A 14,096-nucleotide genomic window follows, 5' to 3' on the forward strand; every position below is an offset into this window, starting at 1 on the left:
CGCATTAAAACGGACACATGTGAGGTGTCAACTTTGCTTTCATGCAAACGTTGGTAGATCTCGCCAACAGTCGGAATAAACATGTTCTGAAGCTCCCTGCATCAGTGGATTTCTTCCACCTCCTCTGAAAGAGCTACTGCGGAAAGAAAACTGGGTGCTCTGAAAAGATAGGGCTTGCTGGATAATTCCTTTGGGTTTTTTTTTGTTGTTGTTTTTTGTTTTTTTACCCGGTGAAACCAATTATCGTGTCATAGAGCCACAGCAGCTGCCTCGAGGCCATCACAGGAGCCCGACCCTGGTGGCAATGGTAAAGCTAGTTCAGCCTCCTAGAGCTGGAAATTAAGTTTGTGTTTGTAAGAACTGCTGGAGATTCTAAAGGCTAACTCGCCCCTCTCATTTTGTACTTCATATGCGTTCTGATATTACCATGAATATTATCTAATGTGCAAACAGGACCAGGAACAGCTACTTTCATACATCTTTGTTTCAAAGGTAGGTAAGATTCTGAAAAATCACTTCTAATTAAAATAAAAATGAGTGTGGGATCGAGATACAACAAAAATGAGTGTGGAATCGAGATACAACATTCAAGATAAATAAATCTATGTGATCAGTCCATAGGAGAACAAAAACTAAAATGCTTTCTGCTTGAGATGTGCCATCATTTTAACTATTTTGTAAGATTTTTAATGACACATAATATGTTATGTAGTCCATTTGATTCTAGGGGCATTGGTTTCTCTCTTGCATTATTAAGCTGCATTTATTTCAAGATGTTTCACTTGTCATTTTTTTTTTTTGCCAAGGCTCTTAGTAGTCTTTGATAATTGAGAAGCAGAAATGAACTTCTTGCTGAATATGTCCGAGTCTGCGATGATATGATTGTCATTCATCCTAGGCAGCCTTGAGAGGGAGGAATAATGATTATATGCCAATAGCGAGAGGTTAATCGATTCATTCAATCAAAACACAGGTCTGGTTGCTCTGTTGTAGGCTTGCTTTCAATGCTGGGGTGAAAATGGAGATGGCCCAGTCTGCCTCTGGACATGCTCTTCACTCTCAGCTCTTCCCCCAGTAGCAAAGAAAGACTTTGAAAGAAAGTTAATTAGGGATTGTAAGCATGGTGATAATTCAGCGTGTATAAAATACACATGGAGCAGAGCAGCTGACTCCACCCCATGGCCAAGAGAGGCAGAGGATATGGACGTATTTCAAAAGTAGGACTATATTTCATCAGTGAGAAATGGGCTGAAATTTTAAACTTTATCTGGTAGAAATTGAGATACCTCTGATGGGTTTTAACCAAGAAACATCCATGTAAATACTGAAGTTTTTATTATCAAATATTCCTATGGGTCTTGTTCTGATTTCATACTGGGAAGAATTTCTCAAAAATATTCTCTGTTTTTCTACAATGGTATCATATTTCTGACATTTGTGTTTAGATCTTTAATCCATCTGGAGACATTTTTTTCTTAATCTGAGTAGTGATATAATTTTATTTTCTGTATAGGGTGAACCAAAATTTTGATTATGTGTTTGTGATATGGTCCATTTTTCTATTCCTTTATGGCAGGATCTCTCAACCTCAGTATACTGACATTCTGGGCTGGGTAATTCTTTGTTGCAGAGACTGCCCTGTATGTTATAGAGTTATTAAGCAGCATCCCTAGTCTCTACCCTCTCTATGCCAATTGCTTACCCTCCTCCACAGTTGTGACACCAAAAACGTCCTCAAACTGCCAAATGTCGAATGAAGGACAGAATCTCTAGTTGAAAGCTACTGCTTTAAAACTATCATTCTGTTCCCATTGCTATGGCTACAGAATAGTCCTTTCTACAAGACTGGATGATTCTTATTTCTTTATTTTCGATATATATTTTTGAAAGATGTCCAATATCTTCCTAATATCACTCAGCTATTAATGGATTGCATTAAAGTTGTTATTAATTTGGGGACTATGGATATATTTAAAATGTTATATGTCTCCTTTTATTCACTCATTTGTGTAACTTAATTGACTTTTATGATTGATTGATTTTAAGATTTTATTTATTTATTAATGAGAGGCAGAGAGAGAGAGAGAGAGAGAGAGAGAGAGAGGCAGAGACACAGGCAGAGGGAGAAGCAGGATCCATGCAGGGAGCCTGATATGGGACTTGATCCTGGGTCTCCAGGATCAGGCCCTGAGCTGAAGGCGGTGCTAAACCCAACTTTTATGGGTTTTAAGCTAAGCCCAACTTTTATGATTTATACATAAACAGTTCTATGCCTAATGAATCTAGGTAATAGATTAATATTAACGCAAATAGTGTATCCGAGTTTCTGTTACATTTTCTATTACTTTTTGTGGAATGTTATAAATCTGTGTGTTGACCTTTGCAGTTCACTTTTACACCAAATATTGCAGCTTTCCTTGGTAAATTTTAATAAATCCATATTCTACAAATTAGTTTAAATTTTATTGGAGATGTTTACACTTCAGACTTACAAAAAAAAGCCAAACAAAATAAACCTTATTGATTTGATTTCTATAAAAAGATTGCTTAGATTTTCTTTCCCCATGGAAAATAATTATAGGAAGAATTTTAGAAATTTTTTTTTACTTCCCTCTTATTCAAAAGAAACTTGCACTAATCTTTCTATTTCAAAACATCATTACAAGTACAGTGTTGCAGGAACCACATACAAAATTTATTCTAAAGTTACAATAATTAAGATGTGACATTGTATAAGAAATATAAGACACATCAGTGGAACACAGTAGAGACAAGACATAGACCCACGTGCATATAGTCAACTGATTTTTAAGAAGGTATATGGGCAAATCAATTGAGAAAAAAAAAGTCTTCTCAATAAATAGTGCTGAGACAATTGGATGTTCATATACGAAGAAGAAGAAGAAAAAGAAGAAGAAGAAGAAGAAGAAGAAGAAGAAGAAGAAGAAGAAGAAGAAGAAGAACCATCTTGACAAAGATTTTACACCTTTTACAAAAATTAACTCAAAATGGAACTATATCCAAATGTAAAATACAACTTCTAGAAGAAAACCTAGGAGAAAAATCTCCATGACCTTGGATTCCTTGAGCAGTTCTTAAATTATAAGACCAAAGCAAAATTAATGAAAAAAAATAGTAAGCTAGACTTCATTAAAATTAAAACTTCTACCCTGCAAAGACACTGATAAGAAAACGAACAGACAAGCCATATACTGAGATAACAGATTTACAAAATACATGCTGATAATGACTGATATACAAAATATACAAAGAACCCTTAAAACTCAGAATAGAAACAAACAACCCAGTTAAAAAGTCGGTAAAAAATCTGAACATACATCTCACCAATGAAGATATATAGATGGCAAGTAAGCATCTGAAAAGATGCTCAATATCATTTCTCAACTGTAAGATGAAATGAAAACAAGTTGCCACTATACATCAATTAGAATGGCTAAAATCCAAACAAATGACAATGAAAATTGCTGGCAATGATATATCTTGTGGTAAAGCAAAATGATCTTGTCATCTGGGGAGACTTTGGTTGTTTCTGACAAAGTTAAACAGAGTCTTACCATACAGTCCAGCAACTGGTTTGATTTGAAAACTTATATGTGCATGCAAAATCTGTACATGAATGTTTATGGCAGTGTTATAATCATCAAAAACTGCAAGCAATAAAGATCCTTTAATAGATAAATGGATAAGCAAACAGCAGAACATCCATACAATAAAATACTATCCAGGAATAAGTACGTGTAAGCTATAGAACCATGTAAAAATATGGATATGCCTTAGATGCATATTGTTAAGTGGAAGGAGCCAGTCTGAAAGGCTATCTAGGTACTAATGACATTCCAGAAAAGCGAACAAATAAAGGACACAAGCAGGTCACTGGTTGTCGAAAGTTCAGAGTCAAGAAGGACTAAATATGTGAAACACAAGCGATTTTGAAAGCAATAAGCTCTTTTGTACCATATGGTAACAGTGGACAAGTGACATATGTGTTTGTCAAAACCCATAGAACTTTACCACCCAAAGAAGCTTAGTGTCCACAGATTTTAGGAAATCATTTAGAAGACCAGAGAGTGCCAGGTTGGAATGCACAATGTGGCACAAGAATCTAAATGTACGACACACATAAAACAGCCTCCCTACAAAGAATGGAAGGGGGGGAGTGCTAACCCAGATAACTTGGAAAATTAGTGAACTCTTCAAGATGAAAGGCAAAAGGAACTGTATGTAAAAACCGCACTCTATTTGATAACGTTATTTCCCACAAAGGTACAGATTAACAACTGTCAAACCACTGTAAGGGTCACGTGGCTGACTCAGTCAGTAGAGCATGTAACTCCTGATTTTGGGGTTATAAATTCGAGTTATAAGCTCTATAAGTGTAGAGATTACTTCAAAATAAAATCTTTAAAATAAACTTTAAAATAAAAATTAAATAAAACCACTATGTATGTAAATTGGTTTTGAAGAATTAAGTGAATGGATGGCAGATGCTGGGAGCAGGGTTTCTCACCATTGATGTGAGAGGTTGCAGATGAGGAAGTGGTGGAGGTTAGAATAATCCACATGGTAACTGACTAGAGTTGGACATCAGTAGGAACTCATGATTGACTCAATATAGATACAGATGAATACAGGTAGAAATGTTTATAGATGTCTATATACACATGTATCAGTATACACACATGTAAATCCTTGCTCCTTCAGCTAAGGGTGTCTAGAAGCAACAACACCCCAGAGCAATAAGCACACCTAGTATCCAGATGTTACTTTCTAATACTCTTCTCTGGTAAAAGGAACCAGACTCCTTAGAGAGATGGCCGATTTGGGGGACAGGGGCAGGAAATACACAAGATGCATCTGGAGCATCTTGCAGTGTCAGAAAGAGTGCTCAAGAACCCCACAATGATGGATTTATGTCAAAAGGACAGGAGCCATATGAAAGAGCTCCCAGTGACCAAAACCAGATCAATTTGAGCAATAAAAAAGGTAATATTTGATTTAACCAAAACTATGAAATATCCATAAGCCCATACTAAAATAAGCATATGATTGAATCAATAAATATATGGAGGAGAATATGCAACTCTCCCATGTGGAGTAACTCCAAATAATTTGTGTACATACTTCTCTGTCAATGAATGAAGCATAACTGCCCACTTCATAAGTGTGGGCTGCCCATGATGACTTCCAAAGAGTACAAAATGGAAAGGGGAGGAGTTAAGGTAGCTTTACAGTGGAGACTGACAAAACTACCTCAGCCAGGTGATCAAGGTTAACACCAACCATGATAATTCATGTGGATAGTAGGTGCCCTGGTGATGTGATGAGAATGGCACTTTACACTGGGGTCTTCCCCTCAAACACCCACAGCCCCAGTCTAATGAGGAAAACATCACCCAAGTCTTAGTTGAGGGATCATCTACCAAACACCTACCCTGTACTCCTCAAACTCAAGGTCATCCAAACAAAGGACAAACAGTGTATGTTCTCATTCATTTGGGGAATATGAATAATAGTGAAGGGGAATATAAGGGAAGGGAGAAGAAATGTGTGGGAGATATCAGAAAGGGACACAGAACATAAAGACTTCTAACTCTGGGAAATGAACTAGGGGTAGTGGAAGGGGAGGAGGGCGGGGGGTGGGGGTGAATGGGTGACGGGCACGGAGGGGGACACTTGACGGGATGAGCACTGGGTGTTATTCTGTATGTTGGTAAATTGAACACCAATAAAAATTAATTTATAAAAAAAAATAAATAAATAAAACAAATGGTAAAAAATGTAAAAAAAAAAAAGAAAAAAAAAAGACATTCTAAAAAACTATCACAACCAAGAGAAGCCTAAGAATACATGACAACTAAAAGTCACATGATCTCCTGGTGGAATCCTGAAACAGAAGAGGACATGAACCAAAATCTAAGGAAATCTGAATACAATACAGACTTTAGTTAATATTTTATCCATATTAGTTTATAATTTTGATAGGTAATGTAAGATGTAAAGAATATGGAAGTTGTGAGGTGAAGTTTATATGGGTAATAATATCTTTGCAACTTTTGTATCAACAAACTATTTTAACATAAAAAGTTTTTTAAAAATAAGCAGTATTGCAAGTGTCCAGTGGACATGAATAAAACGTATATTTTGAGTAATTCTATTAAGCAACAATCTCATGCTACCTTATTTCCTAAGCTCTTATCTTCTTTCCAACTCCTTCCAGTGATTCTGTATCCATCTTCCATACTAAAGTTGGGATGACATCTCAGCCACTACCTCTGGTAGTGAAAGGAAAGATGCTATCGCCCAGCCACTATAATACCCCCAACATGTTCCCTGAAAATACTCTTGTTAGTCTAAATCAACAATAAAGACTCTCCTTCTGGGGATCCCTGGGTGGCACAGCGGTTTGGTGCCTGCCTTTGGCCCAGGGCGCGATCCTGGAGACCCGGGATCGAATCCCACGTCAGGCTCCTGGTGCATGGAGCCTGCTTCTCCCTCTGCCTATGTCTCTTTCTCTGTGTGTGTGTGTGTGTGTGTGTGTGTGTGCGCGTGACTATCATAAATAAATTTTAAAAAAAAGACTCTCCTCCCAGAAGTAAGGAGAATAATCCCTTTTCTGATTATTCTAGTCCCAACCATGCCCTCATTTCTTAATGTCTAGATCTATTCTCTTTGGTACAAGTCCACTGTTCACATTTTGCTATTGAACATTTCAAATGTGACTGGTCTAAATTGTGCTGAAGTGTAAGTTGAAATACACACTGGATTGTGAGGACTTTGCTAGAAAATAAATTAAAATATCTCACTTATAATTTGTTTAAATTATCACATGTTGAGATAACAACCTGGATATATGGGGCTTACTAAACTATGCTATTAAAATTAATTTTACTTTTTTATTTTATCTGTTCTTGAAAATTTAAAATTATATATATGGTTTACATCATATTTCTACAGTACAGTGTTGTTCAAAAGCATGCATTACCCAATACATACCCAATGCATTATGGTATGTAACAGTGCTCAGGGTTTCATGAGTGTGTTCTAGTTGTGCCATGTATGTCTTCCTGTTAGAGTTGATAGACTACTTGTAGAAGAGGGAGGCAGGCTCTAGGATGCCTCCTGGGCATCTACACTCTGTACTCTTAGCACATGACTAAGGACTGTCCCTACCTTCCAAGGACCTGTTAACTTCATGAGACAATCCATTACCAAGAGGATTCTGAGCTAAAGGCTTGTGATGAGCACTGGGTTTTATATGTAAGTGATGAAACAATAAATTCTACTTCTGAAACTAATATTACACTACATGTTAACTAACTAGAAGTTAAATAAAAATGAAACATTAAAAAAGAATAAATGCTCCCTATAATCTAAAAACCTAAAACACTCTCATCAAAATCTAAGAGATATAATAATGTCACAAGCCAAACAAACCACCTGCACAGATTCAGCTATTTAGATCTCTCAGGTAGCAATTTATAGGTTCCAATGTTGGTTTAAACAATTACATGTCAAAATAAATATCCAAGAGTTTTTAATAATGTCTTCTCATCTGAGAGGTTTTTCATTACATTTGAAGATACGAATATATTCCCCTTTTGGAACCTGTACTCAGCAAGGATGCAATTTTATATTTAGCCATTTATAGATCTTGGGCATAACTTATGAAGAGAAGTAAGAAAAAGAAATGTTAGGAAAATATAAACTATTCCCTTGGGACAGAAAACCAAAACTAAACAATACAGCCATAGTATAATACGCCATATGTCTTCCCACAATGTTCAGTCTTTGGACTATTTCTGCTAAATTCACACAGTTAGTAAATGATGAATCTTTTTGCTTATTAATATAGTTCCCAGTTGCCCCACATGGAAATTAAATCTTAAGGATTTCAATGAGAAGCACATTTTGAACAAAAAAAAGGAAAGCACTTTATCTTTCTCAGAAAAGCTGTCACACCATTCTCTGCATGAGCAAAAACACTTATTTTTAGTGCAGATTTGAGTTTGGAGGTCATTAAATGTAACTTTTAAAACTCTGAGGCTTTTTATTTTTATTACTTTTCAAAAACTTGGGTTTTTTTCAAGATCAAGTTGAAAAAAGATGATTTAAACATCTAACTTGCCTCAGAAATCACAGACTTCCAAAGATAACAGAGTTTTAGGTTCTTATAGTTTTTTTTATCATACATTTTGAGATTTGAAGGAAATAATAGAAGTTATCCAATTAGTAGCAATTTTTAAAGTACTTACTGGATACCAGGGATATGCTAGTCAACAAGACCTCCTGTCTTCCTGGGAGACACAATGAAACCCATAATTACCATAGTGTTCAATCCTGTGATAATGGAGGAAGCAGAGGTGATTGAGGAACATAAGCAGGGCTGATTCACTCTGGAGCCAGAAGAGGGATTCCTTTGAAAGGGATATGTAACCTGATACCTGAACCATGGGTGAAGGATGAGGTGAGAAGACTGTACTAGGTAGAGGAAGGGGCAAAGGCAAAGGCCCACAGATGAGAGAGAACATGGCTCCTTTGGGACAGATGAAGTTGGCCACCAACTGGAGACCCTGGAGAAAGACTGGTGACAAGGAGGGAGAAGGGGCTAAATCCAGAAGACTTGGGAGCCAGACTGTTGTGTTTGTTATCTACAAGACCATGGGAGGCCATTAAAGACTTTAAATACCATAATTGTGTTTACAAATGTCCCTCTGACTACAGGGACTAGAGAGGTAGCATGGGAGCAGGAGACATGCCAGAGAACTAGCCAGGATAAAAATACACACCCTACCACGAATTGGAAAGGGGATAATGGAGAGATGCAACGGGTATTTCAGCAGCAGAACTAAACATATCTGGTGACTGAGTGTTGGTGATGAAAGAGAAGAAGATCAGCATACCTCCTATAGCTGTGCAGGTTGTGCACTGAGCAGCCTGGGGATGCCACTGCCATCACATCCACATGAAACTCCCCTAATGAAGTTGAGCCCTATGGTGGAGCTTGAGAACTCAGTGATGAAAGAGCATGTCTGCTTCTACTCTGACAAATGGGTAATTGTTAGTATAAGATAGAAAGAGAATCAAGATCCATGATGGAGTGGCACAGAGTTGGTAGCAGTGATGAGGGTATATGATGAGTTGAGTGCCAAACAGCTTGAGATCAAATGGAGATGTGCAAACAAAAAGTGAATATGTGTCTTCCAATCAGGATATTGGACTGTCAAGAAACCATGGAGTAATTGAAGCTAGGGAGCTGCCCAAGATTAGACAAAGAGAACATATAGGGACAGAAGAATGAAGACCAACATCAAAAGCTTTGGAATGATAACAACTGTTGAGGAGGAGATGGGAAGGTGCCTAATGAAGAGACAGGGAAGGGAGTATAAGACCAGCATGGTGGTACAGGATCCACAGAAGAGTGTGAGGGGGCTGAGTTGCTGGGGTTGCAAGAGGGAAAGTACCCATAGGGTTTAAGGATACGTGGACCATCAGTGGCCTTGATTAGAACAATTCCACTGGGAAGAGGGACAGGAACCAGAGTGCAATGAATTGAGGATAGAGGAGGAAGTGCATGATGGGAGCAGAAGATGTAGACAATTCTCATAGCTTCAGTGTGAATATTAGGACAAGCTGGCTGAGAAGGAGTTAGGGTCATGGAATGTACCGAAGATACAAAAGAGAATGGTGGTTTATCATTGCTGGTGTTGTTTAGGGGGATGAGCCACATAGCCCAAGCAATTGGCTTCCTGTAGGAGGGGCCCCATCCTTTCATTGTAACAGGTGGCCATGTGCTCCCACAGATTTACAATATTTTTTCACTTGAGTTCACTCAGAACTCAAAAATGATGTAAACTGCTAAAGCCTGACATTCAGAGAAGTTTTTCAGAACCATCTTGAAAATTCACATGTTCCCTAACACAATGACTGTTTCATCAATTTTTGGAGAATTTCCTTTTCCCTTTTCAATTTACCTGTTCGATGGCTTATAAAACTTTCATGCTAATAGCACAGGAAATTCAAATAGCGACAGAGATATGGGAGAAAAAGAACATCAATCTTCACCTAACTGATCTATATGAATCTGTGAAGCTGAAGTTGGACACAATGGCTGGATTCTTGAAAGAAAGGCCCTCTGCTAAAGCTCTGTATCCTGGCTGCCTGAAGGACAGTTACTAAACATTATAGGTGCATAGTGAATTCTAACTCAAGCTGGTGCTGGTTTGGCTCATATTTGATGTCTGGCACTACTACCACTCAGCCCGCCGTGTAGACAAGAGTTCCAGTCCCCAAGTCTTGGGACTTTCCCACCTCCACCCCTGCGGTGAGTTTGAGCAAAAGCGCAGATTTTATTCCTGATTATCTATGAACTGGCCTCACACTGGCTTCTGTTCAGAAAGAGCTCTCCAGATACCAGGAAAGATAGCTCGAGGATCTCTGTGCTCTGGACCTGGCACCAGCCCTGGAAGTTGGGGGACAGGAGTTGAAAGTATTCCCCTCTGCATTGGCCCTTCCTAACTCAGTCCCTGGGCCCAGATCCCCAGTGCCCAATGTCTTAGTGTATCTTCCATCTCATGCCTCCTGGTCTCCAGCTTGGAAAGTCATTTCCTGCTCTCCTCTTGTGTTTTCTCCCACTATTTGGATCTATTCCAGGAGTCCTTTCCACATCCTTCAGAGTGTAAAATATTGAAAATCAATACCAGGAAAGATTCTTTTTGGCCTCATTTTCTGTTGTCATGCCCCTCATGGAGATAACAGGCTTATCAGCAGGGCAAGGAAGAAAGGCAATGTGAAGGAAAGAAGCAAAATGTTCCCATTCTAATAGCAAGCTCTTGGGATGCGCAGACCAGGAGGGAGGAGGTGAGCTTTAAACCATGCTCTCCTCTGTCCTGGAGTGAGTACAGCTGTGAAGATCCTCTAAAGTAAGTTTCCATGAAAGAAAGAAGTACGGTCTGCTCCCTACACAGGGTGGGCCAAAACATGTACCCTCAGGGGCTGGGAAATGGGAGGCAGGGCAGAGTCTTTACAGCCCTGATCATGACCTTCCTGAGGAGCACTGATGCCTGTGCCTTCCCAGAGAGAAAAGGATGATCCTCACAAGGCCATGGACTTTGACTTCTGACTCTCATCTTAGAAAGGACTTTCGGGGGACCCACTGCCTCCAAAGTCTGTCATCAGCATGTGGAGAGCAGGGAATGCTAATGAAACACCAACCCTGCTTCCATGGAGCTTCAGAGCTACAGGGAAGGGTCACTGGTCAATAATTTCATGAGTACATCAGCAGGTACTACTGTGATGGTCCAACAAGGAGGTACAGTGAGGGGGGCAGGTCATGGAGAGGCAGCAAGGCAAAGAGCAAGAGAGGAGAAACAACTCCAGGAGGTCTTGAAACAGGGAGAAATTTGGTCAGTTCACCACATAAGAAGCTAGAGATCTGGACCAAGCTTCTAATCTTGGGCTTTAAGATTTATGGAGTGCCATTTTGTTTTTTGTTTTTTTTAAAAGATTTTATTTATTCATTCATTCTTGAGAGACACAGAGAGAGAGAGGTGGAGACACAGGCAGAGGAAGAAGCAGACTCTATGCAGGGAGCCTGATGCGGGACTTGATCCCAGGTCTCCAGGATCACGCCCTGGGCTGAAGTCAGGGACTAAACTGCTGAGCCACCCAGGGATCCCCATATGGGGTGCCATTTTGAAGGGCTCCATCAGACTGCTGTCTGGGAGGCGGTTGGGAGGACTTGCACCGCCTGGAAGAGCCCTTCAGGAAGTTATCCTCCTCACTTCACCAAAATGCAGGCACCTTCAAGAGCCGAAAGGTGGCCTATTCTCTGGATAAGCAGAAAACTTTAAACAAAACCAAATGTGACTTATTACGACTTGGTTTTGAAGGGAAACTTTATTGTTCTGCTGTAATTAGGGTCTTCTAAACTGTTCTTACAATATGGGACCCAAAATACAAAGGCTAGAACAATAGAGTTTCTTGCTTGTTCAACAGTCTGGGGCTGCTCTGCCATTTTGTGTGGTTTCTGAGGGTCTGTGAGCTCACCACACCAGTCTTCTGGAAGGAAAATGCCTAACTGGGGAGCATAGGAAATGGCATCCCGCTCTGTGCCCAAGAGGGTTGAGTGGATTTGAGCAGTATATTCAGTAGCATTTAGGGGGGTTGTGGGCATTTTGTTTTGGAAATGACTCTTCCGTTAGAATAGCTAGTTTCCATCATTTCTCATCCCCCTCTGTGCTTCCCAATCTCAAGGACCAGTTTCTCTACTCTTGTCTTGAAGGGGCTATTAGCTTTTGAATCCTGAATGATACTGTGGCTCAAAAGAAAACAAAATAAGGGCTAAAGGGACAACAGTGGGCAGCACGAATATAGCCCATTAGGTGGCATCCTTCATTTTCTCACTAAATTCGAGGTATCAAAACTTGCTTATTTAGCCAAAAAAGTACATCATAGTCAACAAAAATTAAAGTTCAGCTCCCCTATTCTCTGTTTTCTAGTTGTATACTATAATCCCCAAATGTCATGAACTTTGAACAAAAAATATATATATTCATTAGGGGCACCTGGGTGGCTCAGCTGGTTAAGTGTCTGACTCTTGATTTTAGCTCAGGGTCATGAGATCGAGCCCTGTATTGGGGCTCTGTGCTCTGCATGGAGTCTACTTGAGATTCTCTCTCTCCCTCCCCCTTTTCCCTTCCCCAGCTCATGCTCTCTAAAAAACAAACAAAACAAAAACAATAATAATAACAAAAAACATTCATTAAAAGATTCCCAAGGTTCTCTGTACTGCTCCATGAACCCATCAAACAAATGCAATTTTTAGTATAAAAGCTATTTGGCAGGGGAAAAATTTAAAAGCCTTAAACTACTATTAGTAACCACTTCTAACTCTTCCTGCTAAAATAATTTTCTGTATCTCACATCAAATCAGTCAATACTCTGTAAAATCCTTATAATATTAATGTTCTGAGACAGATACAAACTCTCCATGATATTCAACATAGTTTTATGCCTTAATCTGGAAAAATATTGTTCTTCTTTTTATTTGGATGGCGTCTCAGAGAAAGCAGGATGCCATCTTAATTAAGGTTAAGTGCATGTACAAATGGGCCTGTGCAGTTTCCTCTCAGGTGTGCGAACTTGGTCTTATTGAGCCTGGACTTTAAACCAAGTGGGTATGATAGAAACCAAGAGACAAAGCAGTCCATCTTGTAGAGCTTACCTCTTGCCTCGCTGCCTTTAAAAATGACAGATTAGGGGCACCTGGGTGGTTCAGTTGGTTAAGTGTCCCACTCTTGGTTTTGGTCATGTCCTGGGTTCCAGCCCTGTGTCAGCCTCCATGCTCAGCAAGGAGCCAGCTTGAGATTCTCTCTCTCCCTCTGCCCCTCATGCTCATGCTCACTCTCTCTCTTTAAAATAAGTAAATCTTTTTTAAAATGACAGATTAGAATATATTTCTTTATGGAGGTGTGAAAAGTCCCTACTGATGGGGTCAGGTAAAGAACTATATTAAATATGGTTTTGCTGGACAGTAAAAAGTAAACAACATCCATGTGGTATGCATGGGTGTTGTGGAAAGAAGGATTTGGGGGAAATATGAAAGACTTTGGAAACACATAAAACTACTTTACCTTGAAAAATAAAAGCTCCAGAGCATGGTCATTCCACTGAAACTTTACAACCAATATCTACTGATGTTAGTGTTATCACAGCAAAAACTTTTTTCCTTATGATACCAGGGGCAAGGACAGATATGGGTATTACTTAAAAATCAAACAAATGTTTTCATTGGAAATAAAAAGTTTAGTATTTAAGAGCGGTATAAAAAAATAGCGAGTACAAACATCGTGTGTTTATCTTCTCAAATAATCCAGGAGACAATAGTTTCCAGGGAAAGATAGTTTAAGAAGCTTCACTGACTGTTTTATGGAAATGGTGTTTGCAAAACTTTTTTAAATAATTATTTTAAATAACCAGTAGTTATTTTAAATAACCAAATCATTGTTTTGTTATAATGCTACAATCAATTTTTATAGTCGAATCCAGAAATCATTATTCAACTCATTAACTGCCAA

This window comes from Nyctereutes procyonoides, unplaced genomic scaffold (assembly GCF_905146905.1).
Source record: "Nyctereutes procyonoides isolate TBG_1078 unplaced genomic scaffold, NYPRO_anot_genome, whole genome shotgun sequence".
Classification (NCBI taxonomy): Eukaryota; Metazoa; Chordata; class Mammalia; order Carnivora; family Canidae; genus Nyctereutes; species Nyctereutes procyonoides.